The sequence below is a fragment of the Xiphias gladius genome, chromosome 19 (genome assembly GCF_016859285.1).
Source record: "Xiphias gladius isolate SHS-SW01 ecotype Sanya breed wild chromosome 19, ASM1685928v1, whole genome shotgun sequence".
Lineage (NCBI taxonomy): Eukaryota > Metazoa > Chordata > Actinopteri > Istiophoriformes > Xiphiidae > Xiphias > Xiphias gladius.
Window position 1 is genome coordinate 25379402 of NC_053418.1, and position 13830 is coordinate 25393231.

Sequence of the window (13830 nt, forward strand, 5' to 3'; positions counted from 1 at the left end):
GGCAAATGACACTGGCATGCCATAATGACCTGATGACCTGTGATTTAATGACATGCTTGCATATATTAACTTGATAACATTAGTGTGCCATAATGGCCATTTGGCATCATGGCATACAGGCAGGTTTGCATATTGACACATAGACATAATTAAATGTTGGCATACTGTTGCTTAATACCAGTGTAATTATGTTCCCTGGTGTCCTCTGTTTAAGGGCAACCCAGTGCAGTTTGGGTTAGACTGGTAGATATTCCTTAGCTCAATGGAAAGATGTAATTAGTTCATAAATTTTACTGAGATTACAGGATTCTGAAAAAAACCTTTGATAAAATCAAAAACTTATGAAAGATAATCACCATATTTTCAGTACAGAATAAAAGCACAAAAAAACAGAAGTAAAATAAAGTATACATTTTTACATTATGCTGTCACAAATCTAATCAATGAGTTAATTTACAATTATTTATTGTAGCTTTACTTTTGCTTTATATTTTTGGTGCTTTGGTTTCTGAGTGACAATGGATGAAAGACTTGGAAATACAAAAACATAAATCAGATGGTGTAACTAGTAAGAAAGGCTTTTACAGAGATCAGACACAACATAAAAATCCTGTCCTCCATCTAATCTTCCCTCTTAAACATCAAACTTATGCAAAAAGAAGCAATGCCTTCACTAAGGAGTACTTATTTTTTGCTCACTAATGAAAATGTTTTGAATCTCTTTGCTACTGTGCCAATGGCGTTGTTTTCCTTCTTTGCTCTCTGATTATAGAACTGTATAAACTGGGCGAGATTTTGAATTCTTAGCTGATTGCGTGCCTGTAGCCATGCACTTTCTCTGCTTTCCTCTCCAGACCTCTTTCTCCTGATAGCCTCCTTTTTCCGCACTTTATATGCAGTTATGCTGAATAGGTGCTGATGTATGTTGAAAACAGTTTTGCAGGTGACTTGTCAAAATGTGCAGTGGATAGGCAGTAACACAATTCAGTGCAATATGCTATCAATCAGCCAGTGGACTCCCATTTGTACATACAGTATAATGAGCCTACTCTTCCCCAGACTATCATGACACTGCTGGTGTTTAGCTGCTCTCATGTCCTCCAACAGTGTGTCCCTATTGTCTGTTTGTCTGTTTAATATGCAAAGGTGGTCATTCAGGGAGTCATTTTGGACCAGTGTAAACGAATCCGCAACAATGATTAGCTGGCGCTGCAGAGGAAGTGTCCATCATTGTGTTAGTGCATTTGGAGACCAGTACTCCTCCCTCAGGTCGTCTTGCCGCTGCTCTCTCAGCTTTGCGGAAGACGCTCTCTGAAAAACACCCAAACAGCACCAGACTAAATACACTGTAAGTGGAGTTACTTAATGGGAGATTTTGCATGCTTAATTGCAAGTATGGATTGAAGGTCCATTAAAAGACATCAGTGTCATGGAGTCCAGCATACAGTTTGAATATACTTGAGCTTGATTGATCCATTGACTTCCTGGCTTCTATCTGAGAGAAGTAATTAGAAACAAAGATCACAAAACCATTTTGAAGATGATTTTAGAAACAAGATATTAAAAAAAAGCCGATATCTAGACAGCCCTATTTCTGATGCTGGTCATTTTTGTTTGTTCAGCATATGCAAGCATGCTTCAGGGTGGCACCGTAGACGTCCTGAGGGAAATATCAGGCTTATTTATTGGAGTCTTTTTAGCCCCAGCTCAATAGCAAGAGTCTGATGGCTGGGGTACAGAGGGACTATCTGGCAGAGGAGGAATCGGAGGAGGAGCTGGGCCTGGCGTCAGCCCCACTGACAAGCTCTTATTTACCGTCCAGATCTATGACTCATTTTATGTACCTCATCGTAAAGCACTGAGATTTATCGGAGGTAACGGGACAGTGGGGAATACCCCAGGAGAATGGCAGATTCAGCTCCCTCCCCTCTGCTCCCCTGGCAGGGATTCAGGTTCACTCTACCTGCCCTGCACGCCAACACCTTCTGGGAAGAGGGGAGTGTTGGAGCCCAGATGAGAATGTCCATATTTCTGCCAGATATAGACAGCTGATAGCTCATCTAATAAAGAAGACGCTCATAAAAATTGGATGGGCTAATGGATGACTCGGTAAGGATTAATAACAGCTTATTGGTCATGTGCAGTGACCTCTCACAGAGCTAACAATGCAGTGGCCAACTGGGCTCTTGCTGCATGCAGCACAGGGGTAGATGACCAAACCACAAAACATTGTGGAGCAAGGAAGTTAAATTTGTCTTATAGTTTTTGATATCTACTGTCCCCCCCTATATTTTAGCTTACCATATCCTTGGTTCTGAAGTGCAGTTGAAATTTGTTGGTTTATAAATAATGTATTAACTTAAGGGAGAAAAATATCTAAAGGTTGTCATCCTCACTTACCATCATTTCTTTTCTCATGTCTGCCACTCCAGTGATGGCAAAGGGGGAAGCAAAAACAAGAAGGTATTGTAATATTGCCTTTGTTCTGACAGGAGTGCTCTCAGAGCCTGTTTTATATTCCTACTGAAAATTAAAATTAAACTTTCATTGTTGTGCATGCTGTTTAATCCAATAACGATCTGATGTAACAAACTGCCGTAATATCTCTCAGCATACTTAATCGGAGCGGACTTAGCCCTGTCACTTTATATTAACCTCTGCTGCAACAGGAGAAGGGCTTCACTAATCTGCCATTGTTGGGTTTGGCAGTCTGTAGCTAGTGCAAAACAGATTTGGCAGTCAGCGCGAAAGTAAAGGCTTTATAATGACAGCAAGGCCTCTCTGCTATTTGAGCTAATAATGTCAAAATCTAATAATGCTGTGGCCCTTGGAATTAGACGGGAGGTGAATGGGTGGAAATAGTGGTGATGTGGAAAAGGATTTTGGAGGGATGGTTCAGCCATCCCACCTCCTTTCATTATGTCACTCAGTTTTTAGTCTGCAAATTTGCAAACTTAAATTTAATCCCAATGACCTTTTAAATTCTCTGTGTGTGTGTGTGTGTGTGTGTGTGTGTGTATATGTGCCCACACAGTCATTGGCGTGTTTGTCTTGTATTCTATTAAAAATGTATACTTGCGAGGAGAAGTTGGGTGAAATAGCGTACCATACTGACATCTGAAAGCATAATTAGACTCCATTGCGTTAACAGGATATTAGGTTCGCCGGGAGGCATCTGAGGAAGGGACCTAAAGAGTGTCAGCTAGCAGAGTGACCTCACACTGCTCAGCAAGACAGCATCTGCAGCGTCATCAAAGCACTTGACTCCTGTGTCCCCCCTGAATGCAGCCTTGTAACTTAAAACAAAAAGCTGATTGGTTGCTCTCTCCGCCTCCCCTCATCCCTTCCGCTATGGATGAGGTCTCAGCCCGGGAGATAAAATAGCAGTTATTTCTCATGTGCTATGCCATTTTGTCAGTTTGACTGTTCCACTTATTCAGTGTTTTGTGACTTGCTGAGCTTGAGGGGATGTGAGTGCCATTTCGCAGCCAGATCTGAGTTGTGTTGATTGAATTAGACAAAGTCGGAAGATAATTAAGAACCGCAAGGCGCTGCAAAACTGTCTGCTTCCAAACTGGTGAAAACGAGACGCTGCCACATCAATGAGCTTGCTGGCTCTGCTTGATGTCAGTGGTAGGTTATATCAGTTGACACCCTTACCTCCTAGTGCTGGAGCCAGTTTCCTCCTTTCCCTTTAATGTTTCTCCAAATATGATTAATCACAGGCCGTAAAACCGTTGCTTCTGACAGTGCACCACGTTTGCACAGCTTTGTTTGTTTCTTTCACGGTAATAATATGATCCTCAGCTGCCAAGTGTGATGTATGGCATAAACACAACCCCAAAGAGGTGTGTCTGGGAGTCAAATGGGAATCCTAGCATGGCCCACAACATCGCTTATACTTAACTTCTGATTTACTAAGTCTGTTTTTTTTTCATTTCTATTTGAGTATTTTACATGTTTCCAATGTTGACCTACTGATGTTCTTGAATATATGGCAAATATTAGATTTTCCAGTCTTAATAACTGCTAAAATCTTTTTTTTTTTACAGTCTGATCTGCACTGCACATACATTTAAACCCCTGCTCACGACACCCAACTTTCCTGTATTATTAAACCAAAAGGTGAGGCATAGTGAACTACTACTATTTGACTGAAAAACAAATACTTTCCAGTACTTCCCAGTGGTTAATGCAGTATTTTTGGAGTTACAATTGCTTGTGCAGAAAGACATTCATAAAATGTGAGAAGGAGGGATCAGACAGTCTGTAATGGCACCTCATGTGCATTCAGCCACTTCTCAACCTTTCTCTTCCTATTCCCATTTTATTTTTCACCCTATTTTATGGATGTTGGCCATGTTGAGGCTTCTCTTTCTTTTCCATTGCTGGATAGGTAATGTAGCTTTGAGGTTAATGTTGGGAATCGTATAGCTCAGGCACAATAAAATTGAAACTGCAAGACCTAGAGAGGTATGCTTATGGTAGTGCCTGGCTATGTGTCTGCCTTTGTGTTTGTCTTAGCCTGAATATGAAAAAGGGTTGGGATTGTTTGGAAGCCCCCCAAAGGGGCTGGACTGTAGACTAGGAGGGTGGGAGCGCAGTGGAACATGGGGTGTCAAAGGCTAATTTTCAAAGCCACTCACGGGCGCTCATCTCTCACTGTGAAGTGGCAAGCGTGGCAAGTGGCTTGCACGTTGTCATGGATACTAAAGCATGGGACCCCAGAGATGGGGAGTGGGGGACGAATGGCTGCCCTGTCTATAGGATTCCTGTCAGCTCTTGCTTGATAGATGGCATTGACGGATCATTTGTCATACTGTAATTGTTCTCAGCAAACACAGAATACCCACTAGTATAAACAGTAGTGTGCCGCTGGGCTAATAAAGCGGGAAAATGGAAAGGGATTCACTGATCCACTGCCTCTTTCACTTAAAGAGACAATGGCTCTGTTGTCCAGGCAAGGCGATCTGATTAGAGCTGTGAGGGCTGAGAAAAATCCTGGCCGAGAGAATAAAACAAGGCAATCATAAAGAAAACGGCAGTTACTTCTCTGTATCGATGCGGCTAGGCGGGGGTGAAGTCTGTGAGAAGTGTTGACAGCTGAGGGAACAACAGGAGTAGGTCTAGGAGTGATTCGTTTTCTGCCCCCTCTCTATTTGGCCAGTGAAACGGTGAGGGAGAATGCTTGTCCAAGATAACAAATACAGCAAGTGCAGATGCATAGCTGGGACTAGGAGCTCTATCTGCCAGGCTCTGAGATAGCCAGGCGCCTGAGCTGGGTACAAATGACCCTGGGTACAAAGGTACTATTTGTTCACCCTTGTTTTGGTATGGTCCCTGTGTCTTTGCTATTACTATTGGAACTGATGTAGTGCCATCTCTCTGCTTGGAATACTCTCTCCACCCCAGCTTTCTCTGTGTATAGGGGCGCTCAGACATGCGTGACTGTCGAGGTATGTACAGGACATGACCTGGGATTTCTAATGTGAACTGGAATCAGCTGAGCTCCTACTCCACTTTCATCAGTGATTGTGTAAAAACCTAAAAAAAAATCCTTGTGGAGATACAGATTAATGGCGATGGCAGAGTGCCAGGGCACCAGCTGGACACGACTGCTCAGAATTCTCACAATACAGAGTTTAACATCAGTCATCCAATCCTGGATAATTAGTATTTCATCAGATTAGATCAAACTTGTCAGGTGCCCACACTCTTCCTTGCTCATTTGCTCACTTCATACTTATCCAGGGAGCATGTTTCTCTCTTGCCACTGCTCTGTACTCCAGTTGTAAGCATTTTTATGCAGGAGGCAGTCGGTAGGTGTATGATGTTTTGACTAATGTGTGTGTTGGAGAGAGGCCTATGGCCTGCAGCCTGCTAATGTTGTGTGCTGAAGTGAGCAGTCCTGGTCCTCCTCGTGGAGCACTTCACCCCTCCGACTATACCCTGACACACTGTGACGACTGGAGCACTTTAGGCTGACCTGGCTACTCACCTCCTGTCTGATGGACAGATTAAAGGACCATTAAGCATAATTACTGTTCCAGTTGGAGAGGCCAACTCATCCTGTCAGAAATGGTTACAAATTGCTGCACCTCTGCCCCCTGTATGACTCTTAAATTCTGAATTTCATTACATTTGTCTACTTTCTTACTATCAACAATGTTGGGATTTGACAATAAAAATGTATTTAGTAAGGAGAATTGGAAAGGCAAATGGTGATTAATGGAAATAAGACTAAATTGGGCTGAAAGTGTATTTTTGTAGTTTGCTTTGTAATATTTCATTTTATCGTGAATTGGTGGTTCTAGGCCAATCAAAGTGAGTCTGATGGCTATGGAGAGGAGTGTGACAGGTAGTTGATGTGATCTAGAGTCGAGCGGTGTGAGAGTGTGGTCTGCTGCGCTGTCTGTCTGATTATGTAAAATGTGGTGAGGTGGTGTAACATTGGCTGGCTGTTGCAGTGGTTTGCCAGCTCCAGAGGGCCCGTTGCCAGTTTTACATGTGAATGTGTAGCAATGCCTCGTAATGTTCTCCTCTCTGTATCCATAAGAAAACCCACACTCCCGCCCTGGGGAAATTGGTCGATACCATCAACCCAGCTGGAGGCCCAGGCGGCAGACAGAGTTTTCCCATTTTTACATCAACACTGATGTTTATTATGAGATCTCCCTTTACTGTAACCTGCCCCACTTGCGCCCCTTCTCTTCTTCATTTGGCCGATTATTACATCCATGGTGAGAACAAACAGTTTCCCTACTTAATAATTCACATCACTTTCATCTGATACTCAGTTACCATGGGCAATTTAGTAGTTGAATAATTTTGTGAAAAATTCATTTATTATCGCTGTGCGTTATGAATCTGGAGAGACAGAGAATGGAGTGGTGGAGGATTTTAAATTGCGTCTGTGGAGCGAGGGATCCAAGGGTAGGTAATGTGTTCTAATGTTCTCAGCCATATGCATTGTTTTCAGGGCTCATCGGTTTTACATCGATTCCCACTGAAGTGTTTAATTGCATCATGAATATGATCTAATTCTGTCCTTTTCACTGAAACTGGAGCACTCTCTGCAAATGATGTACAGCCTTGACAGCACCACATCAGGATGTATTTTATATGGAATGTAAATTATAGTGTTAAATTAGCCTGGAAAGATAACTAGCTGGCACGGGGGAATGGACTCAACAGTTTAATTTAGTGTCAAAAGGCCGTGAAGGGATAAATCACCTCTCTCTCCCCTCTCTACTATGCCATATTAGGCTTTAATCATTCTCCTTTTCTTGTAATATCACTTGTTTCCCACTGCTGCCTAAGGAGCTCTTGAGAACTGCAACACATTTCTTAAAGCATCAGTTGACTGCTTATAAATGCTTCAGGTTGAGCATATAGAGGACAATGTTTGCCCCTTTTACTGGCTTTTCTTCTTGAAATACACTCAATTTTCTTTCCCTAGAGATCGAACATGGCGCCTGAAGACCTGAAAATCTGGAGATCTGGTCATTTTTGCCAGCAGCAACTTCCTTTCTCATGGTAGCTCTGAGAGAGGACAAAAGCAGGTAAAGAAGTGTTCATGGTAGATTCTGGTAGGTGGAGTATTCATGAAACACATGAAAGCCGTTAGGTAGGCTTTGGTTTATAAGAGGGACCTCTCCCCATTTCCTGTCCTCAAGGCTGGAGTGTTTGTCTGAGTGGCCTTGCCATTATCCGGAGTTACCCTCAAAGAACCTAATAGGCCTCTGTGCCTGGGAGGAGCCCTCTTGCAGCCTGGTCTATCTAGTATGATTGTGTCCTTGACAACAACTAGAAGAAACCACCTGGCCAAGATCTGCATTTTAATGTGAGGACTCATAGCTTTGTGTTCTCAGAGTTCTCGCTGTGAATTAACATTCAGTTTAATTCACTTTTCATATGTTTGGAAGAGCTGGAGGGGCGAGATGACACCCTCAGGTGACTTAAATACCTGTGCAGCTTCATGGATTTCCGGATAGTAATAGTAGTACACACATAGAAACCAACAACTCACCACTACACAACCAGGGTACCCCCTTGCTCTTTGAATGCCTCTCACTGTATTGCTGATTTTGACAGCTCTCTAGAGAAAAGAGCCCTTAAATTATCAAGTGGGACTGTAGTTGTTTTCCTTGTTGTTTTCATCTCTTAGGAGGGTTTTAGGGTGGGCTTTGGGGAGGAATTGGTATGTTAAATGAGCTATGGGAGGTCTGCTGAGTTTTTTTTTTTTTTTTTTTTCTTTCTTTTTTTCTTTGAGTAGGGGGGAGTTCAGTCAGACGAGAATTGCTGTGTTGGGCGTTTGAGGCAGCTGTGTGAAGTCATTTTCTGGGAGTGCAAGCGGGAGAGAGGTGCGGATTAGGCAGCGCCTGTGAGCCGGAACAAGTCTGTCTGGGAAGGGATGAAGGCTACAAACCATAGATCTAATTCCAACTCACGTTGCTAGACAGCAGAGACACTCTCACACAGCCAGTGTGAATTAGGCCCATTTGCTCCCCTCAGTCTGAAGCGAGCGAACACAGTAGCAGACAGGGAGAAGTTGACAGACTCCTCAGTTCTTGCCCTCTCTCCCGACTCCCTGCGCTGTTTCCAGCCCACCTCCAAAAGCTGTCTCCAGCTCATGCACATTTTTTATTGTGTCTTGTGCTGCAGGTCTTTATTATTGCTGACATTAGCATGAACACAGTGCAAAAACAGGTTCCACTGTAACCCTGGGAGGGGGAAAAAGGGCATTTCACTGGCTGTGCAGAAAACGTTTGCACCTGTGGCCCCATTGATTGCGTGCTTGAAACTCCAATGCTCTGAAGTTCATGTCTTTTTAATGCGTGTAATGCTTTGCCTCAGGTCATACGATTGCCCTGAGGTTAAGGAAGGTTCATGAGGGTGTGTGCGGTGGTAGATTAGCCGATTTGCAATCCTCCATCTTCTCTCTACTTTACAAACACAGCTTCCCCTCTCTGCTTCCACGTGCACCAAACCAAACCTAGTGCCCTCTTGTCAGCACACAAAAACCTGACCCCAGAGCAATGCAATACAGGGCTGAGATCAATGTGGCTGACCCAGATACACGGCCCCCCTGCCTCTTTGTGATTGGACACAGTTTGCTTGTGGGTCAACCACAAGTTGAAATTCAGAGTTAACCTCTGAATGCTATCAATCATGTAACTAATGATGCCCAAGGGCCTGCAGGGTCTGTGGCACTTTCACCTAAAATGTAAACAGGGTTTTCCCCTCAATTCCACCACTCCACCAATAATAACACTTATTTCAGAGAACCTCCAAAAATCAATTGCATTGCTTTAGTTATTAAGGCTGGTTTTAGAGCTCTGTTAGTTCTGAGGAAAAATGGAGATGTTGGTGTGAGGGCCCCCTGTTCTCTCCCCATCGTGCTTGTCTCTCCCATCACAGCCTTCTTCACCCTGCGTGCCCAGTAATGAGTTGTATTACATGCTCCGTGGTGGGCAGGTCTTGTGTTAGGAGGCTGTATTCAATTTTTGTAGTGTGAATGGAGGGGAAGGCTCTTTGTGTGTCTTTGAGAGGCACTGAATTGAAACGGTGTGCAACGAGTGAAGCTGATGAGGAGAGAGCGAGTCCTGAGAGGAACATGTGGATGCCTGGCAGGCAGCGAAACACTGTAGTATGTTTGTGTGCACTTGTGCGTAGACATGTATCTAACAGTGTGTCTGCAAATGCTCTCTGTGTTTTCACTGCAGAAGGATTTCATGGAAGTGTGTCGCTGAGCGGGATGTGCGTTGAATTAACCTTGTTATTCAGTTTACTTATCCCATGTTTCCAAATGGTCTGCCAAGAGGTAGTGTATATTATATAAATGAAAATCTACTCCAGTCTCCTCATTCATCACTTGAGCCTTTCATTGTGACCCTTTATGAGGACTGGTGAGGGTCCTAGCTACGGGCTAAGTGATTTTATGAGCAGCATCATGGTGCTCAGGTCTTATTCCTTTTTGTAGGAATGCATTTTCTATTTAGATGGCAACAAACTGCATTTGCACTTAAAACATATTCTGTAATCTTCTGTTATTTTACATACAAATTGCATCCTGGGCGATGCATTCATCATTGCTCATATCCAGCCCACTCTTAAATGAAAAATGTATCTGAGATGAATAATGGATCCCTCCATAGTATAATTTTGTGTTTCTTAAATATAGTCTAGTTTCTCCTCTGCCTTATCCTCTAAATATCCCCCCCTTGCCTGGATGATGTCTTAGAGGAGGGGGCTATGAAGAGTAATTACTTTTATACCATAGTTATTGTTTACCTGAGATTTTTTTTACAATATGAAGCCTCTTCGACACACATAATACATGGAATATAGCATTAAAAAAAAAAAAAAACTGCCATAGCGAATCATGGTGTAGCGACGTCAGGACACTCCACATTTGAACGCCCATCAGTCATGATCATGTACTGTAACTCATGGACTAAATTTAGCATTTCATAAATTTAGTCCATGGAACAGTTGGTTGGGATAGGGCTTGTAGCTAGCTAGTGTACACAGGTGCTGGAGTAGTGGCAGTGTTGTGGGGTTCCTCTCAGGTCTATGGGTGTGCGGTCTTGTGTGAAGCCAGGAGAATTGAGGTTGAGTAGCTGAGCCCTCTGTCTTTATCTCTAATTACATGGTGGGGTTTGGGGAGATTGGGCAGAACTGTAAAGCCCCCACAGATAGCTCGGTGGCCCCCCTGGCTGTAACACAGCAGGGTCTGATGGTGTGAAGCAGAACCACGTCTGGTGGGGCTCTAATCCCACCACAGACATTCTCCCTAGGGAGCCCCCGGTGTTCTCTCCTCTCCACGGCAGATCCGCAGTCTGCCACATTCCAGCCTGCCGCTGGGGGAGAAGCATGCCAAGGCTCCGGCAGCCCACTCTGTCGTGCTCTACTTGCTCCTGACGGTTTTTGTCGTCCCCAAAGTTTCCAAGCCTGTCCTGGGAGACATCCTGACACCGAGTTGCAGATGGGAAGCACTGGACCGAGGCAGCTGGTGTCACAATGTGGATTGGAATTCACTGTTGGGATAAAATATGAAACAAATATGTCATTATACATATGTTTTCCACAGTTTGTTGATCCAGCTGTTTCCTTTCTCAGCCCCCCCCTTGCTCCCCCTTGCCTTCTCATATAAACCTGGGTAGGGTTGACTGAAAATAATGCATGATTTGTCCCATTCTGCTCTCAGAGTGGCTCCAATCACTTATAAGCATTATCGTCTGTAGCTCTCACTTCACTCTGCTGGATCACTCATATAAGAGTTCTGTATTCTGGAATTTAATGTTTACACTTTGTTTTTTTGATGATATGAGGCATGACTATCAAAGGAGAGCACAGAACATACTTCACTACCAATGAACAAGGCAGAGTTATTCCCAGTCAGTTAAGTGTCCTTTGATTTCTTTGCAAGTTTAATCTGTAGACATCGATAAAAGGATGCATGTTGGGCTTGGGAGTCAACAGCAGCGGTGTTTGATGGGTAAACGGACAACCAAATGGATGATGTGGGGGAGCATTCATCTTTCTTTGCTAAATTGGGCCGCTAGGTCTCGACTAATTGATTGATTGCATGACTTGCTGATACAATCAAAGCCTGGCCTGATTTATGGCGATAAATCGATTGATTATTAAGGCTTTCTGTGCTGGGGTTGGTCCGTGATAGTAGTGAGTAGTGGGGGGAAGACACCTCCAAGTCAGACATCCGTCTTGGTGCCATCAGCCTTGTTGGTTTAGTGTGGTAATAAGAAAGGCCTGGATCTCCCAGCTGACATTTACAAAGAGCCGGCTGGCTATGACCCGCTCCCTAGATTAACCTCCACTTGTTCTCGTAAGCACCACTGATATTAAAAGATGTGGAGCAGCAGCAGCCGGGGAAAAAATGAAGTATAACTTTATTTCGGCTCACTGTTTGCATGGATCATTAGAGGGAACAAAAAAATTCAATTGCACATTCCAGAATAAATAAAAACAAATATCTTGAGCAGCATAATGCGTGGGCCTCTTGTTGACTCTTTCCAGATTACATTTAGCCAGGTGTTTAAATGCTGATTTACAGCAAGATGGAGTCCATCCCCTGCACTCGCCTGCCTGTCTGCCTGCCTGTTCAGAATATGAAATGGAAGTTAAACACTGTGAATCTCCAGTGTGGGGAGGAGGGCTCTGGACGTGTGGGCAGTGTAGCATCAAATAGATTGTGTTTCCTCCCGTGTAAACGCCTAATGTGTGCCGAGTGCTCTGACACAGATGAATGTAAGGAATTTGCTGTAAAGACTTTACGGCCCTTTTGAGAGACATGGCTGGGAATGGTAGGGTGGAACCTGCTCCACACCCCCCTGACCACATGTACACATACACACATGCTTGCACAAGTGCTTACACATGCACACATGTCAAGGCACACAGCCCTCCAAGGAGAGCAGCTACATCAAACTGTTAAGGCTGGTGCAGACATTGGGGATACTTTTTATTAGCTTTGGGTCAGAAATGACGGCCTTGATGATGTGATGAGAATTATCTCACAGACCTGCTCCACACTGCGTGCAATATGTTACGGTAGAAAATAATCCTGGTGATTCTCTTGACCAGGCTTAGCATTTAATATATGAGTGCTACCTTATGCTGCAGAATAGGACAGAATATAAAATGATTCATGTATAAACTGCCCTTTCAAGTGTTTGCTCCAATTCTGCGGCAATGGAACGCAATTGCCAGATCTTCAAGCCTTTCTGATGGTGCTCAAAGCTCTCAGTTGCTTGTTGTCAGCACCAGTTTTATTCCCACTCTCACCGCTCTATTTAGATTCATTTATTTTTGTTTCAAATGCTGTAAAATGAAAGTGCAATGGAGAGAAGGAGGGTAAAGGAGTGTTCCCTCTTTCTCAGACAGGTGGCCCTGGTTTATGTCGCCAGGCCCCAGGGGCCCCGCTAACTGAGTCTGAGCGAGAGGAGGGACCTGTCTCTCAGTGCTACACAGGTGGTGTGAAACACAGCCCTCTCTCCACACCTGAAATATTCAGATTCTTCCAGCGGCGTCGCTTTGATCTTGCTGCAATCAACAAGGGAAAACGGAGAGAGTAGGGGGGAGAAAACAACAAAAACAAGAGGAAGAGCAGCACACCTGAGAGCGAACAGATTGACATTTCTTAAGAGAGAATAAACAATCGCAGGTTAGCTGTGTTGCATCGCTGCAGCTCGTCGTTTCAGGTGAAAGTGGGCCATTGCAGTGATGGCTGCATCTATGGAGCCTTCCTCCTCTCCCACTGACTGACCTCAATGGCGAAGCTCCACAGAAACGAGTCCCCCACTCCTCTTTTCACACTTTGAAAGGAAGACAAAAACAAACCTTGTCCCCAATTTTATTGTTCAAGTTCAACACTGTTGCTGCTCTCTTAATTTTTCATGCGTCCCCCTTAAAAAAGTTTAGCTTGGAAGGTTTTTGTGTTGTTTTTTTGTTCTCTTGGCTATGGTGGAACCTCCCTGTAGCTCCTCCATATTCACATCTCCAGTCGATCATTTGGCTGACTGAGGTTATCATGTCTTCTCTCAGGTTTCAACCCGCTAGTCTGCTAATGAATCATAGGACTGTGTAATTAGTCACCCTGCATGTACCACACAATGACAATAGACACCCTGATTGTAACCACAATGAAAGGAGCAGAACAATGGTCGGCCTTAATGATGATAAATAAGGTGTTGTAATTGGTCTTCGTTTGGAGCATTCAGTCATAGATTGTAATTTGAAGTTTCTAATTGGAGGACATTTAAAGTTATTCATTCGATTCAGAGTGAATACAGGATCGTTTGAAAGGGC

General features: G+C 43.8%; 1 protein-coding gene across 1 annotated transcript in view; it reads left to right on the top strand.

Moving 5' to 3' along the window:
- The window catches only part of cux2b (cut-like homeobox 2b), an 87297-nt gene that overhangs the window by 12359 nt on the left and 61108 nt on the right, over positions 1-13830 (top strand). The gene's annotated exons all lie outside the window — the stretch shown is intronic.